We start from the raw sequence: 26,581 nt of genomic DNA, 5'->3' as shown, positions 1-26,581 counted from the left end.
CCCATTCGCCATTGGGCCCAATGGGGAATTTTCACGCTATTACCGCCGGCGGTAATAGCACCAAAAATCGGCAAATCCGCCAAGCCCATTATCTGGCAGACCCTTAAATGTGGCGGTGATAGTGCTACCGCAGCATTTAAGGGTTACCGCCAGACTCGTGACGAGGCCCAAAGACTTGAAAGAGGTGGAGCAGTGTGGGGCCAAGTGTGGAGGGGATCAGCATAGGCAAAGGAAGCCTCTTGCATCCCATACAAAGAAACCTCTGAGTTGGGAAAATAGTCATACTTGCATTTCCTTTCGCTTTGCTGGTTCATGTGCTTTGGCGGTTGACTACCAAGTTATGCCCTTGATAGCAGGTCCAGGTGGTCTTCATTACCCTGCAAGGCATTCTTTGCCAGGTGAAAGCTCATGCTATTGGTGATGATTTTTCTGACCTTCATCAGAGGTGAAATGGGTAGCATTATTTACGGCCCATGAGTGTAAACTGTTAACAAAGCAAGGCTTTGATCATAACACAAAATCGGAAAAAGGTTCCTTCATGTCATCCAGGCTCAATATTTCTGTAACTGACCATGCTAAAGGCTACTCCTCGGAAGCGATGATGGGATGATGGTTGAACTGAATGCAATGGACAACCCGAACAAGTTACTGAAATATCTATGAGCTACTATACAAATACATCACAAAAGCAACATAATACATTATTGTAATTGAAAAGAATATATACCATCTGGGCCAATAGTGATCTTGCCATCCTTAAAATGATATGAGGGGGACAAAATGCTAAGACATTGGATGTGAGCAAGTTACAAAATAGTTTAATGCAAAACGTACTATGGTGGGACAGCAGAAGAAAACCTCAAAATCAATGTACAGACATCTCCACCCATAGGCTGAGCTTAGCTGCAAAGAGCAAAGCCATAGAACATCAGGGAGTTTGTTCTGGTTTCTGGAGACACCTATCCTACCCTACCTATTGTGAAAACAAGGTCTCTATTTGACCATGAAAAGGTTTACCTACAGTACACATTACTGTGGGCTTAATTGAGGCGTTCACAATGTAACTAAATGAAAATACGGACATTACTGAGCATACGCCACCAGCGGCTCTAGGATCTCTGCATGTGCTCCGGTGCTCCGTGTTGAGACATGAACAATATTTCTCCATATCTCAAAGGCGCCATACATTAACCAAGCTCATTGTCTATTCAAATTGGACCTGGAAAGTCAAACCAGAGGTCACATTTGAGAGTTAATTAAGAGGAAATGTAATCATATACCCAGGGAGTCATTACTTAGCATGCATAATCAGGCACGAGCCTAGACTGACAGCAAAGGCTTGTTAGGATCCTCCTCTAAATGCCTTTAGAAAGTCTGCCTGTGTTCTCATTTGAGCGGGAAGAGCTCTGATCATATCCGAGCAGATGAGCCTACATAGAGCAAGGGTCCCTAATTCGTCCCCCTCCTCCTGAGTGCAAGAATCCTGGCTGGTTTTCTAGATAACCACTAACTCTGTACAATACTCTCATTGGATATGATGTATTCAGGTTTATTTTGGGTGGCTAGCTTGAAAACACGAAGTGGATTTTGCCCGTAGGACCGATCTTGATGTTCCCTGATGTCGAGATTCTTCCACAAACTGAGATATTTGGGGTGCACATCTCTTTATCTCGCTTTAGGAAAGAGCATCTTCGGAACTGTTGCCGTTCCCAGCTCTGGGCATCATTGTCTACATCCCGATGCTGCGTTCCTTCAAAACAACCATCAAAGCCAGTCCGTGATGTGCTCAAGCAAGGGCGTAGAGACACTGGATAGAATGGCCAGTGCTCCAGGCCTTCCATGATGTGCTCAGGAAAGGGCATGGAAACACTGGCTAGGATGGCCAGTGCTTCAGCCCTTCCGTGATGTGCTCAAGGAAGGGCGTGGAAACACTGGCTAGGATGGCCAGTGCTCCAGGCCTTCCGTGATGTGCTCAAGAAAGGGCATAGAAGCTCTGGCTAGGATGTCCAGTGCTCCAAGCCTTCCGTGATGTGCTCAAGAACGGGCATGAAAACACTGGCTAGGATGGCCAGTGCTCCAGGCCTTCCGTGATGTGCTCACGCAAGGGCCTGGAAACACTGGCTAGGATGGCAAGTGCTCCAGGCATTCCGTGATGTGCTCAAGCAAGTGTGTGAAACACTGGCTAAGATGTCCAGTGCTCCAGGCCTGCCGTGAAGTGCACAAGTTCGAAAAGCTAAATATTCACCCCACTCCCCAGAATCGCTACAACGTCAACCTGTGTATCTGTATTGAGGGAAATGTGGGTTAGGAAGATTACAGAGAAAGTCACTATTGCCAGGGAGGGGCTCTGCAGCAGGGAGAAATTCATGGTAAATGGGTCCTGTGGGCAAGTTTCTCTTTGGTGGCCTTTTCATATGTGAATGTTCGATTCTTAGGAAACAATATACTATACCATATAGCGCCAGCAGTAACCCATAGCAGATGATTATTTCATTTGTGAAAGAAAAGGCCAAATGGACACACACCTTCCCGCCTCGGCCTCCAACCCTGCTCCCCTGTACACCTGCTACTTGCAGATCAGTGATTATACTGGAGAAATTAGCATTCCTTATTAAGTGCAAGTGATTTGAATCCGGCACACACCCAAGTCAATCCCTAGCGTGTAATGCACAACTGAAATCCTAATTTATTTTTGTCTAAAAGGTCTTTATTCTGAACAATATACCACTCATATCACACCCCTCTCCTGGAACCCCCCGGTCACACTGAACCAGGAATCAGGCTGGTTTGCAAAGTAAAAATATTTATTTATGGATTTACAATTTAATCACTCTATGTTTTGATGGGTACACAATAATCACCAATGGGGTGATGTAACACTGAATAATCTCTTTAATACACAAGGAGTAGTAGTGAGCAAAGCAATTCAGCAGAGAAATAATACTTTTGTGTGTGTGTTCAGATCAGATGGCACTGTGGTTAAAGGTTCCCCTTGCACACCTTTCAACCCCCCAATAGGCAATCTAAAGAGATAGGGGGAGAGAGCAGGTATTCAGGAATGGTCAAATTAAAACAAAATATCAATCCTCCTTTCCCCCAGCAAACACAAGAGAAAACAAAATTGACTGTCAAGCTGCATGAATGGCTTTTAAAGTTATCTTAGAATGAACTGGGAAAAAACACAAAAATGGTTAAAATTGCTGAGATTACTATAAATTCTTATGGGAGCCGCTTTGGATAGTTGCACACAAACACAAGCAGAGATTTAATACCAAGAAACAATTTGAAATCTTAAAACTCAAGTCGGAAGCAATCAAAAGCTTTTTTACACGTGTCAGAAATTCCAAAAAACAAAATTTGCGGCAAACTTTTCACTGCGCGATAATCGCGATAACGGGAGAACCGTATGGATTTGGAATGAGGTTGTAGATGCAATTTAAAGCTGTGGATGTTAGCTACAAGCAGAAGTTGAAATTGTGGGAGTTATGGACGTTTTAGTGGAGGTCGTTTTTTGAGATAGGCGCAAGAATGGGAAACAGGAGTGCGCTTTTAAAATGACAAATGGGTTTCTTACACTAGAGGATGACTATGAACAAAACAAATACCACACAGGAACACAGCCACTTAATCAGAATGACTGCATGTGGAGGAAACTTGCCTTCTTCAGATGAGAAAAGATCAGCGCAAAGATAGTTTTAGCAATACTAGTATAGAGGAAGATAGGATGGATTGGATAGAGAGTTCAGACAATTCAAAAATACTCCTAACAATACAGGTTCTGAATACAAGATAGGATGAGTTTTAAGATAGGGATTGACCATGGATAGTACATATGCTAGTGACACAGTTATATCTATAGATACTCACTAGATATGTTTTTAAACAGAACCATCAGGATTCTGGTCCGTCAAGATTCTAATCAGGGAATTGGATCTGGTTCTAGGACAAACGGCTGGGCACATCGGATTGGATCTGCAATCAGCAAGGCGCTCCGGTCACAGCACGGCACAGGACTGGACCGGATCGGCAATGCACTCTGGTCACAGCACGGCACAGGACTGGATTGGATCTGTCCTTCTTGGTTGTGATGATAATTATTTCAGCAGGCAAGCAGTACAAGCAGCCCGGCTGTATTTTGAGGCTTCCCTTAGGTTTGTGGGATTTTGGTTCTGGAATTTGAGGCCTAGCTGAAAATGGTTCAGCTATGCAATGGGTTTCTGCTTTGCCAAGTTTCTGCAGTCTGGAGCAAGGAAGATGTAGAGTTCAGCAGCAGGGTGCACCGCCAGTATCGGATAGTGAAGGAATCTGTCTGTCCTTTTGAGTGGTGAGCTGTCTCAATTTATGCTATGATAAAGGGGTGTGTGGGCTGGTTTATCCTAAGCTCGTCCCTATGACAGGTGATTGGGTCAGAGTCTCCTCTCTGCCTTGATAGGAGGAGAGAAACAGTGTGTCACCTGTATGGTGTGATTTTATGAGGCAGATAATCTACCCCTAGCCCCTTGAACACAAAATCTACTTTTGGCACAATACATATTTACACATGTGCAACCTCTATAACAATCCCATATACAGATTACATATTTTATATAGCAGCTATCCCTCAAAACCCTGTAGCTGTGGGATCTTGTCTTGGCTTTTCACAGAATTGTGTCCTTTTCATCAGGAACACAATGTCTAATTCTTAAGCAAATTTCTACAAGTGTGCGCATTTAACATGGGCATAAGTGTGTAAAGTTGCATACTTCTAGCAGAAATATATTTTGTGTAAAATCACATTTCTTGTCATTTCTTTCCAGAACACGTCACACGATTTTTCCACCTCTTGAAACGTGCAGCCAAAATTTAGATTCTCAAATCTGTTATTTTCATATTTTTCACTATTTTAAACAGTAAGTTATCCTTTTTTTTAAAATGTGTTCTTTGTCCTTGTTAAGCAACACATGGTTGTTTTAGCTCCACCCCTTGGCCTCTCCCTGGAAGCCCAGGAGCCATCCCCCATGTTTGTTCCTTGCAGAGGCCATTTACGACTGCCCTCACCCCTCGCATTTCCTTAGTAGCAGCTGTTCATTGTTCCCTTTGCCTCTGTAGACCAAGTTCTTTCCAAACCCTATAATTACCGCTTGGGTGAGATTTCCTGGTGGGGGAAAGGCCATCCTTCTGTGGAGAAACCTGATATTTCAGTTTGGCAGCTTTTAGCCTGGCTTGATGGAATTGTTAATTCTGTTGCATTTTCCCTTAGCTTAAAACAAACTTGTGATTTCAAAATAGCAGCTAGAATACTTATTCAAGATTTTAAACCATAGGAATAAAACAATTACAACATAGGTTACTCTCAGTAACAGACCTCTTAGATTGCAAACATTTGATTTCAGTTTATATACATGTTTAAAGCTTAATCAGGCAGGCTCCTGGCAGCTGTCATTCAGGCGGCCCAGGGTACTGCACCCAGAGATTTTTGACAGATCCACAGACAGGCCACTTTTGCTGTGGAAATCCCTTTATGCTTTCAGCTTTTCAGGACCTTGCAAGTTCACAATGATTTCTTAGACTAAGTGAATTGTAGCACCCAGCAAGAATTTTGGATGTTTGAGGGTATTCTGTACTGGCATTTTGCAGTTTCAGCAACAAAGAAAAGGGGATTTAAAGCAAGATTTTGGGATTTCATTTAGCAACACTGTTTTTTTCTTCTGTACTCCATTTTTACTTGTTGTGGAGCCCAGTAACATATTCCAGGAGTGATATAGCTCTGTTCCACCACGGACAACATGCGTGGCAGATTGGGCAGCAATCTTTTTGTGCTTTGCAAAGCGTGATTTTCAGAGGTTTTGGCACGCACAAGGGTTTTGCGGCCATTTTGCTATTTCTGGCCCCATCATAACACAGTGTTGCAGCATAGCAGAGCAGAAGTGGGTTAAAACATCCCACATAAGGGTGCAAAATGGCGCGAGCTAAACAAAGCCATCAAACCAGCAGAAAATCTTATGTCATCCATTGGACAGCGGAGTAGCTCTGTCCTTTGTTTTTCAGAAATTAGTGTAAATGAAGGAAAATATTTAGATGACAAAAGGGGGCCAGCAATTTGTGAACATTACTGGCCTTAAAAATGTTCCAACTTGGTAGTTACTAGTTATGTAGCATAATATGGAGCGGCAAAACAATCCAAGTTACACCACTTCAACACACTACCAATGGGAAATGTCATCATAATGACACCCCTAAGGTTTCCTGCCATTGTATGCTCCTGGCAGTATAACCCAGTACTCCTAAACCATATGGACTAGGACCCAGGTTAGTACCTTACAATAACTAGGCATCCTCGTTTCACTTTGAATACGTAACATTTGGGTAAAGTATGAACTAAATATTCAGATCCAGAAAGACATTTTTTTTAGTTTATTCAACATACAACATTTAAATGACCACATTGTTGAGTATGAAAAGAAAGTATAGTTTGCTATCGTCTGCAAAAGGGTTTATTAATACTACAGGATGAATATCCAGAGTGAAAGTTTGCTAATAGTTCAGTCTTATGATTTTATAATTGAAATAATTACATTTTTGATTTAGTGTCAGGTTTTTTAATAAGCATTGAATATCAAAACAATCGATTGAAATATATCTGTTTGAATTTTGTTTTCAGAAAGTAATGATATGCCCCTGATGATGAGAGATTCTCGAAACGCTTTGGGCCATATGAACATTACATTTTTTTTAATAACTAATTGATTGAAAAGACAAAAGGTGTCTCATGTAGAAGGGACTAATTGTCTTCCTAACAGTTAGACTTATTGTTCCTTACTATTTGACTTATTTTTTGTGCCACAGATGGTGTGCAGGGGACAGGAGTTCCCTAATAGGGAACTTTTTCTCTCATTGTTCTATTGACAACCCATATACCAGGGTTGATTTGCTTCTCCTCTGCACCTGAAGCCACAAAATCTAGTTTTCTAAGCAATCTAAGTAAGATCAAAACTTTTATGATTATATCATTATTACGACAGGAGTGCTAGGTGATAGGACTTTGGATTAGTATAATCCAGAAGTTGGGGGATCCGTCCTTCTTTGTTTCCCCATGAGCTGAGAGGACTGGCTCCGGTGGATGGGAGTTTGTGGTAAGTAAACCTTTCACATGAGAATAGTAGCCGAATTTGCGCACATTATTAACAGACCCCCTTGATTGCATTCTCCCTGCATGTCACTAATAGATGCTATAATTGTTTTATTGACCTAGGAAGCAATAAACACATGTCCTTCCTACCAAGATTCATATATTACACTCTCACACACCTGTGTAGCAGGGCCTCAACCTACTGAGCTGTGTTGCCATCATAGTCTTACACGTTAAGGAATATGCTGTTGTTTGAATCTGCACATGCCGCACTAATCATTCTCTAAATGACATATAGATGTGTGGGTTTTTCCAAGTTTGTCAATTTCTTAAATCATTACTCATGGCAAATAAGTGTAGGTAGGAAATTGTTATACATACATGTAAAGACTGAAGGGGGGTGTCTGTACTTCTGCTCTCTATATGGTAGAGCAGAGGCACAGAGGACCCCAGCCAAGATTCTCTATTGTGGTAGCAATGGACAAGCAATCAAGGCCTAGCTTCGCAGGAGGTGATGCAGGCTGGTTCTTAAGTACAGTGTAGTCCCCAAGCACCCACAAAGGAATGTCCGCACACTGTATTAGTTAAAACACAGTGTTTATATTCACTGGAAAAACTTTGTTAAAGGGACGTTATGGTTAAGTTGGAATAATAAAAACCTATGAAATTCAAAGAACAAAACTTGGCTAAACGGACGTTATGGTTCCAATTAAAATCGAAAACCCCCTGAAATTTGCCAGTTATGGTAAGCTAAGCAACCATAACTCGCGCCACCACCGTGCACTGCTAAGACTAACACCCAGGACATCAAAGATGACATCACAAATGTCATTGATGACATCACTGATGACATCACACGTGAAATACATTTTGATGAAAAGTCTCTACAAGGAGTTGTGTTTATATTGTTGATAACAAGATGCCAGGAGTGATCGGGTGACCTATCATGAACTACTTAATCTATTAAGAAAGGCCTGATATATATTACTTTACATTATATAGTAACTTGCTTCTATTCAAAAACAGTTTCACTGAGCACTTGTGTAATCCTTCACAATGATATAAGGGTGGGGTATGTTGCAAACAATCGTGTATGCACTGCAAAAGAATTGTGTACATGCAGAGTCATGACATCCTTAAAACGCACATCATATGTTGAGGCATTTAAATATGCCTTGCTTGCAAAGTATTGTGAGTCTTCAAATATCTCAGTGAGTGTTTACTGCTATAATCCCTTACTTTTTACAGTGCTCTATCAACTAGTATTAGAGGCAAGCACAGGGGCTGGGGAAGGGTATGGGAGGATGCATCACTCCTTGCAGGTGATGAACAAAGCAGCACATTTCAAAGACCAAGTCAGACGTTTCGGCAGTACACTGGAGGAAATGTGTAGCGTGTGCGCTGAAGGATAGGAAATTCTAGTACCCATCTAGACAACAGCACCTTGCTTTTCTTTCTATGCTCAACTGCTGGGGGCTTTTCAATATAACCATGTGTTCTGCGAGTGCAGTCTCTAGCATCTACCTGTATCGTATTTAACTGATCACAAAGAATTACAGAAGAGGGATCCATAGTTACAGAAGAAGGCACTAAATCAGTTGTATCTCTGATGAATTGATGCAATTAACTTAAAAGGCATTTATGTGTGATTTTCCTCAACGGGGCTCCATAATAAACCTCAGTAAGGCTCTTGTTTATTTTTATCTAGGCTATGGCACAGAAGGATGGGCAAAACTATACACTTTATTATGTTCCCTGTCATTTCACTCCCTATGTCATGGGTACAAGCAGGGCTCTAATCAGATTTGGCTCCCTACTTTGAGTCACATGATTTTTCAGGGAGTAAAAAAGTGATTAGCTTTGCCAATAGGGATACGTTCTGCATATTAAAAGATGTTGTTTCCCCATAGAATTATTTTTGAGATAGGGCATTAATATTATTAGAGTTCATTCCTTCCTATGCCAATGCTCTACTGGACACTAATTGGAAAAAATATCAGTGGAGCTTTGTGGGTTGAAGAACATTTTCCTTTTCTAGGAAGTAAAAATGCATGGTGCATATGTCTCTTAGCTCTAAGGCTGGTGTTATCACTACCCACAGGAGAACATAATGTGGATAGTAAGCAGAGGTACAGGAATTTTGGATCATCATAGTCTAAGGTGTATTCTGATGAAATTATCATCCTTAGAGAAATTGTTAAAAGCATGTTCTCCTGGCTCTTGAATTAATTCATTAAATTGGCACTTGAACTCCTTTCAGCATGTTTTTGACACATTGCTTTTAATGTCCATTAATCCATCGAAAAATGTATTCTGTTTGAGTTTCTTGACAGCCACATCTGTTATGATGAGAGATATTTGAGAGCCACAAACGCCAGGAATGCGTTCACAGCAGTAACAGGCTGACAAGCCAGCCTATTCAAGGAGTGGAACCCACCCACCCCAACACACCACCAAGAGCCAACCTACCTAACAGTCAATCAACAATAATGCACCAGCCTTGATAAAGACCCCTTGGGTCGAAAAACTTGGCGCCTGACCATGAGATTATCGCATCAAGAATAAAATTCTATTTTTTTGAAAAATAAGAATACAAAACATTTCTTTAAGAATAAATATTGTTTGCGTAGAAATCTCGCAACCCAACTAAGAGACATTTGTGTTTTATAATACAAATGAGTGATTTTTCAGTGGCATAAAACATACAGGGTCGCATTAAGATTTGGGGCGGTATCCTGGCGTAAATACGAGTAATGGAGTGACCAACAACTTTACCACTTACTACCAAACTCGTAATAAGGCTGACATTTTTCTCTGTGCAGTAGTACGTTTGCAAGGTAATGGGCAGATATTGAAGTCTTGGACTAGTTGGTGAGTTTTCTGTATACTCACATATGACATTTTATTTTAGCTTATGTGTTTTGAAAAAGTGTCAGGTTTTTAAAGAATTGCAGTGGCTGTAAAGAGGAAATAGCTTTCCAAACTCTCTTCTGCAGACAGTCCGATGCGCACATGGAAAATAATGTGCGCACAACAAGCAACCAGTTCCGCACATAGAGAAAAATTATTACAGGGAACATTGGTCACAGTAACATAAAGCTATTGGGCCTCACCACGAGTTTGGCGGTAACCCTTAAATGCGGCGGTAGCGCTATTACTGCCACATTTAAGGGTCCGCCAAATCATGGCCTTGGCTGATTTCCCCCCAGCTCTGAGCTGGGGGGAAATCCAAGGAAAATGTGATGATTTTCGGTGCTATTACAATGGCGGGAAATCCGCCGGCAGTAATAGCGTGAAAATTCCCCATTGGGCCCAATGGGGAATGAGGAATTCCCGAATGTGCCCAATGGTAAATGGGCACTAACCGCTCCGCCAAACCTGTGATCCGGCGCTAATAGCACTGGGGGTTTGGCGGTAGGGCTAATAGCGCCAGTGTTAATACCGCCAGTGTTACCGCCCAACTCTTGATGAGGCCCATTGTATTGTATTGTTAACGTTTGAGTTTATTGTCATATGTATGTAGCAATGAATTGTTTATTATACTTGAATGAATTATTGTCTAATATGGCAATGGACCTTTTTATTGTGTTAAATGTTTGTGCACAGTTTTTATAACTATATACACAATGAAACAAATACAAAAAAGTAAAGCTATTGTTTCTATTGAAATTACATAATTAAGTGATTACTACACTGCCCTTTTTTAGTTGGGTGCACTGCATAGCTTGTTGGAAAATTCTGAGGGCACACCGCACCCAAATGTACTGCATAGGCTATGCCCCTGACCCCGAGGGTTATACTGCAACTTTCCTGACTGCAACATAATTTATTTTGCAAATTACATAGGCCCCATCCAGAAGCTGGAAGAGAATAATGTTCACAGATCCTCAGAGTGGCGGCTGGATGCGGGCCTTCGCAGGCTCGCTTCTTAGTCCACGCTTGTCAATTGTGCAACTAAAAGGGCTAACAGCTGAGGTTAAACCTTCACCTAATAAGCATGTGGGTGGTAACGGTTATAGGGTTCAGCATGACCATGGACTGTCAATGGGTGGGTAAGTAACCAAACAACACCCACAAGCACCTAACAGCCAAAACTAATAATCAAGCAGCTGCACAGCGGAAACCACATCTATGAACCAGATTGCATTATGTATGCATTATGGTAATAACTGCGATACTCATGATGATTTTATGGGACTTGCATGAAGTGACAAATATTTGCCAAACTCCTCGCCCCGGCACACACCAGCAGTGAAAGGGTGGCAGGGTTGGCTCTCGCTCCAGGGACCCTCTGAATCACTGAGGGAGGTTTTGCTGAAAGAACACAAGGCAATAATAATGCCACGTAAGTGGTCCTGTATAGCGCCAGTCTAAGTGACCTCACAGCACTTTATAGACGCATGCAGCGCTGGCCAATGGGCCGGCTCTCTCCGGATCCGAGATCCAGCATCAGATATGTAGCCAGATCATGGGATCCGGCCAGCCTCAGCGCCAAATAGCCCCTCACAAACTAAAGGGCTTTTGAAAGGAAAACAAAAAAAAACCCAAAGAAAACAAAGGCTTTCCGCTCTAAGTTGAGGAGTGGGGGGCTGAGCTGCACGCAGCACATCGGCGCCACAAGCGCTCTTTTGGCTCCACCCCCTACCTATGTCACAGGCAGCAGGAGGTAAGGCAGACACTCGGAGACTGGTGGCTCGCCTCTCTGACATAATCTGCTCTGTGCGAGCGCACTGTGTACAGCGTGCTCACAAAGAGCAGATTACATCACTGACGCAAGCACCAAGGTTCGCTGAGGGGCAAAGACCCTGTGACTGAGCAGAAAGCAGAATCCATTCGGAAAACTCAACGATCACGAGCCCCCAGCTACGCGGGCTCTGTGATTGCTGCCTTTCCCAAATTAATTATGGGATTTGTAGTTTGGGAAATACATTTTGACATGGACGGTGCTGGCTTGAAAAGTACACAAACCATAGCAAGGTACGCTTACTATGGTTTGTGTACTTTTCAAGCAATTAACAAAATTGCACCATTTTAAAAATGTGACTTTTAACATTTCCTTTGACCGGAGTTTAACTGGCAGCTCCGCCCCTTCTGAACTCTGCCTCCTCGGAACTCTGCCCCTCCTCCAAAATCCTCCCCCACACCGGCCCTTGTGGGATCCCCGCCACATTTTTCCCATTTCCACCACTGGACGCATGTCCCTGCGACTGAGCTAGCCTGACCAGGGGAGTTGCTAGGTCTGGAAAAGACCCGGGGCTACGCTGATGTCGGAACTGTTGGGAGTGGGGGCTAGCGAGTCTTTTGGCTGTAGCTCCTGAGATTCTATCCGGGGCTACAACCAAAAGATCAGGGGCTATAGCCCCCTTAGCCCCCCCCCCCAGCAACGCCCCTGCACCGGACACAGGGAATTTTTAAGGAGGGGCTTTTACACGTGTGTCTTTTATTGTGTTTTAATATAGAGATAATGTATTTCTTTCTCAGTTTAATTTAGGCCCCTCTCTGTTGCCCTGCGACTACTTTAAAGCACTTAACCCTTTCACTGCCCTTAGAAGGTTTATTTACATGTCCGAATTCCCATAGGAAATCATTGAAGCTCGGGAAGTGAGGGTTAATGTAACATAACACAGATCAATCCATTTTGATCAAGTTGGATAGTATACATATACCACACATGGTGTTTAGTGACCTGTTGGGGTCCATTTAACAAAACCGAGGGGTCCAAATGGTAGTAATTTCGGGAAACGTGTGCATGATTCATAACACCACCAAAAGGAGGGAACTGCTTGTCTGACCCAGGGCCGGCCCTAGGATTTGCATGGCCAAGTGCGGCAAATGAAGTGTGGGGTCACTTAATTTGCTTGTGATAACATAACAGAACGTGACATCACAAGATAATGATCACTACGTATGTAGGCAATAGCAAAAACATGGTAATCCGAGAGGAGAATTTCCAATAACTACACTAGCAAAGTATAAAAGGTGTCACCTTTTAAGGCCTACATTTTATAATGAAATATTCCAAAGAAAACAAAATCATGACAACCTGGTGTAAAATCCTAGTCTCTGAACTCTTGAGCAAGCACATTTTTTTTAATGCTGGCCTCAAAAACACAGAGCCAGGATTGCGTCTACCCGTTGAAAAAAGTGGGCAGACGCTGTCCACCCACATGTATAGACTTGTGCCCTGAAAATCAGTGCAGGTCCAGAACCAGAGAAAATATCCCCTGAAGTCTCCAGGATGACAACCTCTCTTGTCACATCCTTGGTAAATATTCATGGCTCACTTGCATGCTTCGTATATAATGCAAGGAAAATGTTACATTCTACTTAAACGCTTTTTGGTTTGGTAAATATAAACATGTGGAAATAAGGCAAATAGCTAAAAAGGTTTTGTGGGATATGTTTAAATGTGCTGGAGGAAGGCACCGATTGTAGGCAGCTATCTGCTGCTTTGCATGTGCTTTCAAAATAAAAATGCCCCTTTTCAGTTCTTAACACAAAAATGGTCTCTTAAATAGTCCATCAATAGTAAATTGCACCCACTTTAGACGCTCTGCTTGAAGAAAGAAAGTGATCAGCAAGTGCTTATGAGGCCCCCAGCGCCTATTGGGCCTCAGTGGGTCTGCGTTTGTCTCTCCAGAGTTGCAGCAGGAGGTTGACAAGTTACCTCACCAGAAGAAACAAAAGAAATCTGGAGAGACAGCCCGCAAGCTTCCCCGTCCTCATGCAGGCTGAAGCGTTTGCTGCCCGTGCGCTCATAGTGGACTGCAGCAAGCTTATGGACTCTGAGCACACGGCCCACGCCGCAGCCTGCAAGAGGGAATCATTGGCTCCCTCGGTGCGCAGCCCAAGCAGGCGCAGGGCCAAGTGCAGCCGCACATGCTGCACACGCCTAGCACCGGCCCTGGTGTGACCCTGCTCTGGGTTTGCGAATCATATGCGGGCACAGACAGCTGGCAGAAGGAGCGTATCAAGAAAACTAGCACGTATCCCTATGCAAAAAGAGAGAGGAGTGGCCACAGACAGGAACACCAAAACGTCCACGTGGGAAGTGAATCCACACCGGAAGTTAGGCCAATGGAGTAACTTTGCTGAAAATGCTGGAGGGGACATGACATCTAAATGAAAGCGGCCCCAGTCAAATGAGTGGGACAAAATAGTGTGCCCCAAATGTTTGGTGGACAACCCCCTGCCCTCAAAAAAAACGACACCCATGAGTTAGCCAAGGTACAGTCAGGCATTTTATGTTGCAAACCAAGGCCGAGTACGCTTTTCCTAGTTCAGGAAAAATATTTACCTTTTTTCCAACAAAAAGCTGCTGGTAGCCATAGGCTTTCTCTTGCAAATGTGCACATAAGCATGCACTCCCTTGCATGTGCCGAGCCATCTGCAACTTATGGCAAAAATATTCACTTCAGGCCGAGACGAAATCCCAGCTTTGCACAGGCGTCACCTTGACCACGTGTGTGGTGCCTGGATGCCTCTCCAGGTCAGAGCTCTCCATCCTGAAAGTGTAGTCTCACCATCCCCTTTCTCGCTGCTCCTTTCCTCAGATGACCTCTAACAGCACTGACAGAGTCACTTCCCCACCTGGGAGTGATGAGCTGGGTCTATGAAATGGGTTTACTATGGGACTTGCCCAGAATGCACTGGGCTTTACCTGGCAATTAGGACACATCTATCAATCAAAGGGGACTTTACTGGCAGCTCGGTAGCTCTGCGGCCACTTTAGATGCCTCGAGCAGCTCGGAAGTCCGCGGATATCTGCTCTTTCCTTGGACAGCAGTGAATAAAACACGAGAGAATCGTGTGAACGTCTCCAAGAGACATCTTTGGTCTACTACAAATGGTGCATTCAATATTTTTTTGTGGTGATGTGACAAAAGAAACCGATTTTGTGAAATATGGAGTCAGTGTATGGCATATTTGACTATCGTGCCAAGTATTCCTGGAAGTGAGTGATCACTCACTCGCCCTACACTTTAATTCTGACTCAGCCGATTGCAATGAACAAGGGAATCGCTGTACGGTCTCTCTGCCTGCGGAATAATGGTATTACCTGCCACGATCCTGGTCCTGCCCATGAGGATAAAGAACTGCATTTCTGTGAAATGAGACGGGGGACCCTGCGCTTGACCTGACCTTACTCACTAGCCGTGCTTTACATGGAAAAAGTGCAGGTGCTCACCGCCAGGGCCGGCTCAAGGTGCGCTCAGAGGGCGCGGCCGCATAAGGGCGCCCCCACGGCACAGCAAATAAGGGCGCCTTACCTCTAGCACTGTGTCGTGTAAACAGCGCCTATGAAAGAAACACGGTGGGATTCTTTCATAGGCCCTGTTTGCATTACGCAGAGCTGGAGTCCAGGCGTCCTTAAGTCCAGGCAGCCGAACAACAGAACTGAGCCCTCTACTGTGGTGGCGGGGGGTGGCCGGTGCACAAATCTCGCACAGGGCGCTAGCAGACCTGGTGCTGGCACTGCTCACCAATATTGCCTTTAAGAGAGCCAGGGCCTAGCCCAGCACGGCCCAAATATTGCTTTTGCTCCAGTGTCCTGCCAGGGCTCAGGGACCCATTTCTATTAATCTCACTCTCTGTGTCCCTCTCTATTTCTGTATTTGTCTATTTCTCTCACATTCTATGTGTGTCTTGCCCTCCATTGTTTCCCTTCTCTCTTTTCTTCGCTCTCTCTCTCTCTCCACTCGCCCCGTGCATCCAATCATGCTCTCGTCCACTCTTTCATCCTCCCTGTAAGACGTTACTTAATTCCAACCGTGACCCTGTTGAGCATGGCAAACTGAAACATCTCAATCAGGTACATGAAACCATGAGCACAGAGGTGTCTACTTTGGATTCAAACCTGCGCTGGTCCACAGGTGACTTAAGGGCAGCATACCATGCCGTGGCGTTGGTGGGAATTTGCATCTCTTTAAAAGGGCAACGATGATACCAGAAAGCTGCTGTTCTGCACGCAAAGGAGTTTGATGCAGACGTGAACCCCACAAAGCACCCTGAACGAGGACGCTCCAATGGCAAGAGACACACTCGACAAACACATATTTAAGTGAAACTAAAGTACCAGCTAATCGACCCAAACACTGTCAGCCCTCAACCCTTGTTTGAGCTGCAGTGGAAACGCCCTGTGCAGATTATTGATCACATACCCGCATGAAGAGAGGTGGCCAGGACTTTAGGTGCGTTTGACAACTACATCTGGGGCTTATGCACTACTTCTCAAAGATCTACATTTCAGTCATTCATGAAAATGCACTTCTACAGTCCATGAAAAGACATAACAGACTTAGGGCGTACACCTTGCGCAGGAGTTTCCATCAGATCAGAAGTCTGTGCACCCCACTAAATGCACTTGCCATCATTAGGTGGCCTTGCAGTGCTCTGATATAATGATTCCACTCTGCACCACCAGATGGCTGGATGCCATTCGCCACATTATGTACCACATATCAGACACTGTTTCCTCAGTTGCACATGGGCACTGCATGCACTCTACTGCACAGTCGCTGATGCCGGTGACAGCTAGGGGGGCGGATCTAGAGCTGCATGTTTGCCTCCCATTTTGTTGAGTAGGGTGGGGTGCGAGGGAGACATTGCATTGTTTTCTATTGTATTGTAGTAGTAATTTATATAGCGCCTTTTCCCATTTGTGTGGCCTCAACGCGCTTTGTGGTAGGAACGCCCTCGGGACCGAAAGTCTAGGTTTGGGAAAGTTCTGAGAGGAGGATTAAGATGCATGTGTGCATTTGGCCACGATTAGGACTTAGGAGGGCTGGCTAGGCTCCAGCAAGCACCCAAGAAGTCAGGCATGTGGAGGGGTGCAGAGGGAGGTCACGACAGACCGCTGGTGCAGGAGACTCAATATGCACCCAGCTAGGCCACATGTTTCATAGGTTGTCGCTGTATTCTAATGGCAGAGGTGTTGAGGCAAGTCTGGTGTTTAAGTGGGAGAGGGTGATGTGACCAGCTAGACCGAATTTGCCATGATGGAACCCAGCAGGTGGGGGAGAGAGGAGGCGGGAGCAGGCACAGTTTTCCACAGCAAAGGCTGTGAGAGCGTAATCCTTCAACGTAGTAAAGCTTACTAAAAGAAATCATGTTCTCCTCACCACATACTTGAGTATCAATACTCGCCTTCTACTTAGAGAAGTCCTGATACTTAATACTGTCAAAAATGAGAAATGGTGGTAGTGAAGGGCAATTAGGACTGGCCCATTTAAGCACTTCCAGCTCGCGTGCCATCTTGCATTGCTCCTCAAGCCATCACCACCTCACCAAGATCTGCACTCCCCGCAACACCTTTCTATCACACGCACTTGATGCCCCTCACTGCCATTTTCTGGACACCCATTCTTCTCTCCATGGCAATTAATCAGCCTACCAGCTACGCCGCATCCACCTTCTACTGGCCCCATCCCGGCCCCTGTATCCTGCCCACCACACACAGTGCCTGTGTCTTATCTAAACCCTGATAAGCTAGCGGGAGCAGCATGACTTTGCTGCGCTGCAGGTGCCACTAGGGTCATTGGCGTGCCACACTTGCAGAGCTGCAAAGTATTGCACGTCTGTGACAATGTGCAGGAGTGTGTGTTTGGGGGACAGAATAGTAGGAGCAAAGTTGGCGGAAGGGGGGCGTATGGGGATCGGGTCATGGCCAATATTACTTCCCAAGTCAAGGAAGATGGAGTGGTGCGGTAACTAAGGGGGTGTTTGTTGGGGGGAGGATGAAGGGGGTGGAAGCTCCGAGGAGGCTGGTGAAGGGGGGAACCCCCTTCGAGGAAGAGGGTTGCTGATGGAAAATGCACCAATGGGAGAGCATCGATATTTTACTGCACAATGGAGACCCGCGCAGTAAAACAATCAAGGTTAAGACACGGAACCTACAACGGTTTAGCCAACCCTCCTACCAATTAACAGACGAGGTTGCTGACCCCCTTACCATGGACCACGACCTGTCCTTTACAATATTTACCACACAACTCATCATTTCTACCCACCCCACACATTTCTACCTTGTAGCCCAGGCTTCATGTCTTTACACCTCAATAGACTTCACTTTTACCCCGTAGCGCCACCGCCTGAGAAAGTCACTGGCCCTCATTACGACCCTGGCGGAGATCGTGGTGCTAAATGCACCATGGAGAACGGCGGAAAGCTGCCGATACCGCCATGGGGGTTGGCGGATTTACCGCCCCATTCCGACCTTGGCGGGGCGGTAAATCCCCAATCCCCATTTTACCCTTCCCCATTCCCATTTTTGCCCCATAGGGTATAATGGGAGTGGGGAAGGAGTTAATTACGCCACCGTAAAATACGGTGGCGTAATTAACGACGAGGTCCCGTAGCGCCATGGATTTTTCCGCCCGGAAAAAACGGGCGGAAAACTCACCATGGCGCTACGGGATCTCGTAGTAGGGCGGACGGGTCCGCCGCGAATAACGCTGGCGTAGACCCACTCCGCCAGGGTCGTAATGAGGGCCACTGTCTGTAGTGACTCATAAACGGCCCCCCCACCCTACAGTTTCATGATTGCATTGCCCTTTCTCCACCTGCCTTTGCCATTTTCCAGACATTTCACCTTCCTGGACATGACCTCTTCGAAGTCATTTCACGACGCAGCTGCAGGCACAAGAGAACAGGCACATGTTGCTGCTTCTACGAGTAACTGACCCCATGCGTGTTAATCATAAGGAGCAAATACCGAAATGTGTTGTATTTTGGAGGGGAGTGATGGAGAGAGAATTCGGAACATGCAATGCGGGGATTTTACAGGCTGATGAGCATTCTGGAGGTGCCAGTTGGGAGGTTGTTGGGATGGGGCTGGATGGCTGGGGGCTTCATCATATGTACTTGCGGTCCGATTGCCTTATTTCTATTTCATTTTTTTCATTTGTAGCAGCGCAAAAAAGCCTGAAGGCATCTAGGTGTTAGTTATCTGCATGTACAATACCTCTTGCCTGGAAACGTTTATGGACTGACTGAGCTTCAAAGCAAAATCTCCTCCAAACATTCGACTCTAACCCATAGAAAGGGATTTTGCCAGAAGCTCATTCACTTATCGATGTTTGATCTACTCTGGGCGATGTACACCCCTGTACTACAACACTCCGGAAGTCAAATCCCTTCTCTTAATGTGGTTAGTGCCCTGGTTGACAATGAAGTGTCTATTGTGCCATTGTCAAATTTCCTGATCGAGGGATAGCTTCAAAATCCTTCAAACTTTAAGAAAAAAATATGGCTGCGCTTCTCAAAGGTGTCCCGCACTTGTGTGTGTCAAGCCTGCATGCAAGTTGGAGAAGTGACCACATCCTGCGCGCAGTACCATCCACAAAAGGAAATCTACAAGTGCAAATGCATTTCTGCTGACATACCTGCTCCACCCACAGAATGTGCATTTAGTGAGACTGCACAAGAGTTAATACAACACCTCAACGTGCAGCCTTGATTCACATAGGGATGTTCTTAGATATCTGGCACGCCCTCTGGCTATTTCCCAGCACCCAGACTAGACTGTAAGTGTGCATTGCAGTATGCGTGTTTGTGCATGTTCGTAGATGTGTATGTGTAGTTGTGTGTGTAGGTGTGGGTGTGTGGTGTGTGCGGTTAGGCGTGAGTATGTGTGTTTTCCGTGGGTGTGTATGTAGGGGGTCTATGTAGGTGTTTGTATGTGTGTAGGTCTGGGTGTGTAGGTGTGTAGAGGTGTGTGTGGGCGTTGTGTGTAGATGTGGGTGTGCATGTATGTATGTAAGGATGTGTGTGTGTGTATGTGTGTGTGAGTATGTGTGTTTGTGTGTTTTTCGTAGGTGTGTATGTAGGGGTGTGTATGTGTGTTTGTTTAGGTCTGTGTGTGTAGCTGTGTGTGTGTTTAGGAGTGTGTGTGTAGGTGTGTGTGTGTAGGTGTGGGTGTGCATGTATGTGTGCGTGTGAGTGTGTGTGTGTATGTATGTACGGTGTGTGTTGTCTGTGTGTGAGCTTGGTGATCATGGCAGGGGCTCCACACGTCCCGCGAGTCACTAGACCTACCCTTCATCCACATGCCCCACGTTTGGAAGAGTAATGCTCAAGAGGGAAGGACTGGTGGGGAATGAAGTCCAATTGAACCTCTGGCATCACCTGATGGGGAAATGGATGCATTCAGATTTGGTCTTTCCTAGATCATGGTTCCACATGGTCTGCTTAGTGGGGACCTCCTTAATGTTACACCTTGCAGAGTTTCCTTCAGAAGCGTTTCTGCCACACCAGTGTCTAATGTTGCTTGCCCAAGAAGCTGAGTCGTCCAGTTTGCTCCCCTGGTTTGTGGGACGGTTCGAGTGGATTCGTGGAGTTTTTAATGATATCCGACACCTACGTTTTTAGGGAGATAGAGAATGCAAATTGAAGATTAGCTGATAGCGCAGCTGCAGATATGATTCCTAAACAGCTGCTTTCATCAACATCTCACATCTAAATGGCGAATGAAACCCCACAGTGGTAGACCTCGCACAGAAATAACGGGGTTAAGTCGACAAATTAAAAGGAAAGGAGCACAGCTGCATTAAAAAACGAACATTCATTTTGCACACAAACTCAGGGAAGTGTGAGATATAGAAAGAGGCAGGAATAAGTGTATGTCGGGTGGGACCCCCTTATACTTAAATAGAAGGTGTTCATTCAAACTATGTTAGATATTTTCAGCCCCAATGCCTTTAAGAACTGCTTGCACTTAATCTGGAGCGGTCTAAAGATGCTACATTTGGCAGGTGTAGCAGGGGCATGACTTAGTCAAATCACTAAACTTAATCCGACATCTGCCACGCAGTGGGTGCAGGTGTGATTTTTCAGGTCTGACTTAATCTCTTGGTGACCGCGAGTGCATGTGGCGAGACCAGCAGAACTATTCCGCGGTGTGGAATATTTCTTGATTAGTCTACCTGGCGGCCCTTCATGAAGGCTGCTTAGCTTATGAGAGTTTCTGTAACTACCCCTAATTAAGACTGTGATAGGAAGTGACACGTGCATGCATAAACTACTGCTTCTCACTGGTAGACTGATATGAATGTGTAGAACCCGAATAATATTGCGAAAATAAGTCGCGTGATTTTGGAACAGTCCGAGAACCTCAGCTCTTACAACTGATATTCCCTCATTCAGCCATTGCATTGTCACAACATGATTCAATTAACTCTGGGCACTTGAGTGACCCCAAAAGAATACTGTGACAGGATCAGGGCTGTGTGTCTGTCAGGGGATAGGAGACCCCTCCCAACCTGGGCCAGGAGGACTACCAGAACTTTTACCAGAGCCAATCCTTCTCCAGGTGTGGGTTGAGGGAGTTGGGAGGGCACCAATCTCAGAACCCTTGTTTGTGCCATGTTGCTTGTACCTGGTACCACTATCAATCAATGTTGCCTGCTGTACCCCATTCTTGACAAAATTCTTTTTCTATTTTTACAGGACTATCAATCTGGCCGTGCAGAGGTCGGAGGGGATTTGACGCGCTCTATGGAACAAAACCGGCAGCTCTGATGAGGAAAGAAAAACATATACGCCGGTACGGCAACGCATTTCATCTTCAAGGCAAGACTCACTGCATCTCTGTACGGGTAGCATACACCCAGAAACTCACAACGAAGAAGCCCCAACCCCAACAGGGAAGCGGGGTACTAAGAGTTTTTGAAACTTCCTTTTGCTGTGGTCCAACCCCAGAGGAAACCAGAAAGATAGATTGTCCTAAAAACAAGTCACTACTCTACTACAATGGGGATCTATTTCAAATGGTGCAGAATCTCCTATATTGTAATTTGGAGTGTGAAGGAATGATACACAGGACCAATAATTATATACTACACAAGGCCATCTTCTACATGTGTGCAATATACTCCATACTTAAGAATACATCATCAAAATCTGCTTATAGTTGTTACAAAAAAATGTTACTGCGAAAATAGTGTAGAACATACATTGACTTCATAAACAATATCAATGAACAACACATTATTGCGTAGATTTGAGGCACAATATATAAAGAACCAGTTGTGCAAAAAACAAACAAATGTGATACAACATCAATCCACAGGAAGATCACCTTTCAGCAAAAACCATATGTATCAGACAATCCTGATTATTCTGAAAAATTCATATGACGCCCAATGTGTTTCAAAGAAATGCCTATAGACAATGTTGTTGATCTGAGTCCTCCATCTTGACATTGCAGTTCATAGTTAATCATATACTGATATCTCACGTGGTAGTTTTCATGTATTATGACTCTCACGCTGTGGCGCTCAGCATCAGTGGTAGTATATATGTCAAGCCAACATGTTTCGTTCCATCAGGCCATTCTGGGTACTTCGTCAAAGGGCGGCTGATACGTTATTCAAGGACTGTCAGGAAATTAATCCTGTGCCCAGTTCAATAGGAAACAAATGATTAACACCATGTTAAGTTCTGGGGTGGTGAATAGTGCTCCATCACTTTCTGTAGTAGTACCTCTAGTGGACAAAGTTGAAAGGTGCACCTTATTCCTTGTATTTACTTACTGTGTGCATCCTGTACAGTAAATTTGTTTGTGACAAGTATAGGCAGATGCTTATGATTTGTTCTTAAGTAGGGAGTACTTTACACACATGTAATAGATGTTAAAAGGAAATGACACTTCAGGACTCCGCGCCAATTAGTGGAAAAAATGTTTTTTGTACTTTATTCCGTAAAAGTGCCCTTAATGATAACACGTGTTTCGATTCGGCAGAGCCTTTCTCAAATCTGGGCTAATGTTCACAATCAAAATAATCAACTTGCATTGCAACAGTGCCTATGTAATGTTACGTCTTTTCGCTCATTCTGTTAGTAGTATTCTTAGTGATTGGGATTGATCCCGCAATTCTTTCCGTAATGCGGCGAAATCACTTGCGTCGGCTGCGTTCAAATTGGAAGCGGACCAGCTGTCCAAAAAAGCCAAACATGTAGAAGATGACCTTGTGTAGTACATACCAAAAATAGGTGATCAAGGGAACCAATGAGGAATATAGGACAAACAAGAAAAGGAAAGCCATGGGTATAAAAATGCCATGAGAATCAGACATGGCGATGGGTGTTTGGGTCAGGTCAGGTGTAGCAGAGGCAGAGGAAGGGTGCTGGAGCAGAGGGAGAGACTGAACCAGAGTGTCTGTTATTGGCACACTTGAATCATCAATTCCTATTGAACAACCTGGGAAGCTGGTATGCCAGGGTACCCATGGAAAACCCTGAGAGGGAGCAAGACAGATGAGGCTTGTTGCTTTTAGGCCCTCACTGTAGCTATAATATTATACTCTGGCGTCATGTACCCGTTCTATTGGCAACACTGGGGGGGTAACAGCCCGCGGCCCCAGTTAACAGCCCAAGCGAAGCGAATGCCATTAACGTGGACCCAGGTCCATTAACTCCCCGCGATGTTGCCCATGGAACAGAAACATAAGGACAATAGCACCCCGGGTTACCAAGGTGGCAAGCCGGGGTGCTAAAAAAAAGGATTGTCCTTCCTACAATGGGAAGCCGCACACGTCCCGTTGTAGGAAGGAAAATCCTTTACCAACATGGCTGCCATGGAAGCCCCTCTTCCCTTTCCATGGCGGCCATGGGAAGCTGAGAGGAAGGTGCGGCTCCAGCCGCAAGGGCCACAGTGGTCAAAATAAGGTAAGTGAGGGTGTGGGGGTTAATGAATAAAAGAATAAAAAGAATACAGGGACGGAGGGTGGGGGCAAGATGGCGGCAGGGGGCGCTGGCCGTCAGGCGGCTTGGAACGCAGGCTTGTATCAGCGGTTCAAGCCTGCATTCCCAGCCACCTGATTGGCTGGCTCCCCCACCCGGGGTGCTAATGTAGGGTAACCTGCCATTAATGTATAATCTGGGGTACAGGGACGCCTAGTTTAGGAAGAAGGAATGACCATGGGGGACGAGAGAAAGTCAACCTTTATTGTGCCCCTGTTCAGCCTGCTGCCATCAAATCATTGTATTGTTTGCAGTATCTGAAATAACAACCCCTGAATCTATATCTGTGGTTTAGGCATTTTCAGGCTATCTGTGACACAATACACATACTCTACGTTCTTTAAAACAGAGCACAAGAGCAATTCTTACCTCAACGTATAGAGCTCATTCAATCCCGGGCAAGGGCACTGAGCCAATCAGTGGGCGAGAACGTATATTCTCTGTGCGCTGTTTCCAGCCACCCAAGGCCATTCCTGGGTGGTGCCATTTTTTTTCTTTTTGAATGTTGGGAGGCAACAGGGAGCCTCACCTTGTTGCCTACCCATCTCCCTACCCCCCAAACTAAAACAAAACCTCTTCCCCACCCTCTCTCACCACTTACTTGCAGGGCTGGAGCAAAACATTTGCACCCCTCGGATAAACCCTGGGGTGCAAATGGCATTCATCCCCGTTGTGGGGGGGCGGCCATTGCCAGTAACGGCCCACAACGCTCACCAAGGCCCTTGCTTTGCTCCAGCATACCTTGGCTCGGGCTGGCGGCCCATTACCGGTCATGGTCGCCCCTACAGTGAGGGTGAAAGCCATATTAAAAACAGGCCCAGGTTAAGCACAGCAATAGAAGAACAGATTCTCCTCAGGCAGACTCTATACTACATACGCAGACACCAAACAGATGTGCAAGGTGGCATCTTCTTAGTGTAGAACATTCTCCCAACCCCCTCCTCTGTCCAATCACATCACTGTGACCCCTGTCTCCAGGTAATAATATGGGGATGTGTATAGCTTCATACTAGATACTTCCAATTGCAATTTCTAAGCTCTATATTAATCAGTGTCATGCTTATCACCGACTCGCATCGACCTTGGGAGGGTTAAGGGCTGAGACAAGCCGAGTGGGGCACAGAACCCCATGTTACAGGGCATCATCCCTGCTCCCAAGAGGCGGGGATTGCCCCCTATCCTTCTAGCTAGAGGTTTCTAAGCGCGGACCTGTGTTACTTCCAAGGCGAGCACATTGCTGCTGAGCTATCCTCCCGAGCTGCTGGTGAACCAGAAGGCAATGCTACACCCAAGTTCTGCCTCGTTCGTACCCAGAGTTGAGAATTGGAGAAAAGAGAGCCATTATTTGGCGCCAATTCATAGACCTACCTCCCATGGCTCAGACGTGTCAGGTCGCGACGGAAACCAGAGCAGGCAGAGAGCACGCTATTAACTCAAGCAAACACCGAGGGAGAGAAAATGCACGCTGATAAATAGATTGCTAAGGTAATGTGCTTGTGTATTTATTACAATAATTTAAATAGCGCTCCTTGCAGTACCCTGGGGCGCTGTAGATCTGCCCTGGAAATCTAGCACGAAATGGGCAGGTTATCGCCCTGTTGGCATTATTTATGCACTATGGTAATAACTGCGACACTGCATGAAGATTTTATGGGACTTGCGTGAAGTGACAAATATTTGCCCAATTCCTCACCCCGGCACACACTGCAGCATACCAGCAGTGAAAGGGTGGCAGGCTTGGCTCTCGCTCCGGGGACCCCTCAGCATGACGGTGGCAGGTGTTGCTGAAAGAGCACAAGGCAATACTAGTGCCATGTATAGCACCAATATTAGTGGCCTCTCAACACTTTCTAGACGCATGTCCCCGCGACAGAGCTGGCCCCCACACAAGGGACTGGAACGTCCCAGGGAATTTTAAAGAGGGGCTTTTAAATGGTTCGTACCTATGTTGCTCTGTGTTGTCTTGCTTCCAAGGCATGCGCGTTGCCCCTGAGCTATCCTCCAGAGAAATGTGTATTTTTATTAGGTTTAAATATAGAGAAAATGTATTTATTTCTCAATTAAGCTCGGGAAGCGACGGTTAATGCAACATAACACAGTTATGAATACAGTGCGTTTGAGAAGAGAATCGCAGTATCAGCATATTCGTTTGAAAACACAGTTTCTTAAGTAAAGTCGATGACAATCACAACCAAAGTACTAGTCGAGCGCCTGCCAGATCTATATTGTAAACGAATATCGACGTATTGTGCTAGTCACGCACGGGATTGAGTGCCTCCTAGGGGAAACGGCGTGACGCAGGGGGAAATAAAAATAGAGGGTACAGCACAGCCGAGAAACTATTAGAGAAAAAGCGCACAGCCATACACACATCTATTTAACATATCCCTACATACATTGCATCTATAACTGCGAATGTCATTCCATCATATTTTTTTAATGAATTTCACCGAAAATAAATGCAGGGGTAGACCCCCCCATAGCCACCCCAAACTCATGCCCCCATCTTTAGGATTACCCCAACCCAACCCCATCTATATTTTTGGTACAATTCTTTGAAAAAACGGGGATGGCCCAGCCACCGTCAACATCTGCACACCAATATGAGCGCACAAAGTATTAGAACATTTTCGATAAAGCGCCAGCTGTTTCTATAGGACTGGAGCCTCAGTTCTCTACGATGATCCACTAAACACACTTTGGAAGGAAAAATTAAACCCTTCTCCAAATCCT

At 45.2% G+C, this 26,581-nt stretch overlaps 1 protein-coding gene across 1 annotated transcript in view; it reads right to left on the bottom strand.

Moving 5' to 3' along the window:
• Positions 1–26,581, bottom strand: part of SIAH3 (siah E3 ubiquitin protein ligase family member 3) — a 432,376-nt gene that overhangs the window by 224,472 nt on the left and 181,323 nt on the right. The window lies entirely within an intron of this gene.

The sequence above is a fragment of the Ambystoma mexicanum genome, chromosome 7q (genome assembly GCF_040938575.1).
Source record: "Ambystoma mexicanum isolate Mex_15411 chromosome 7q, UKY_AmexF1_1, whole genome shotgun sequence".
NCBI lineage: Eukaryota > Metazoa > Chordata > Amphibia > Caudata > Ambystomatidae > Ambystoma > Ambystoma mexicanum.
The sequence above is the reverse complement of the archived record's forward strand: the minus strand, read 5'-3'. Positions and strand labels throughout refer to the sequence as shown.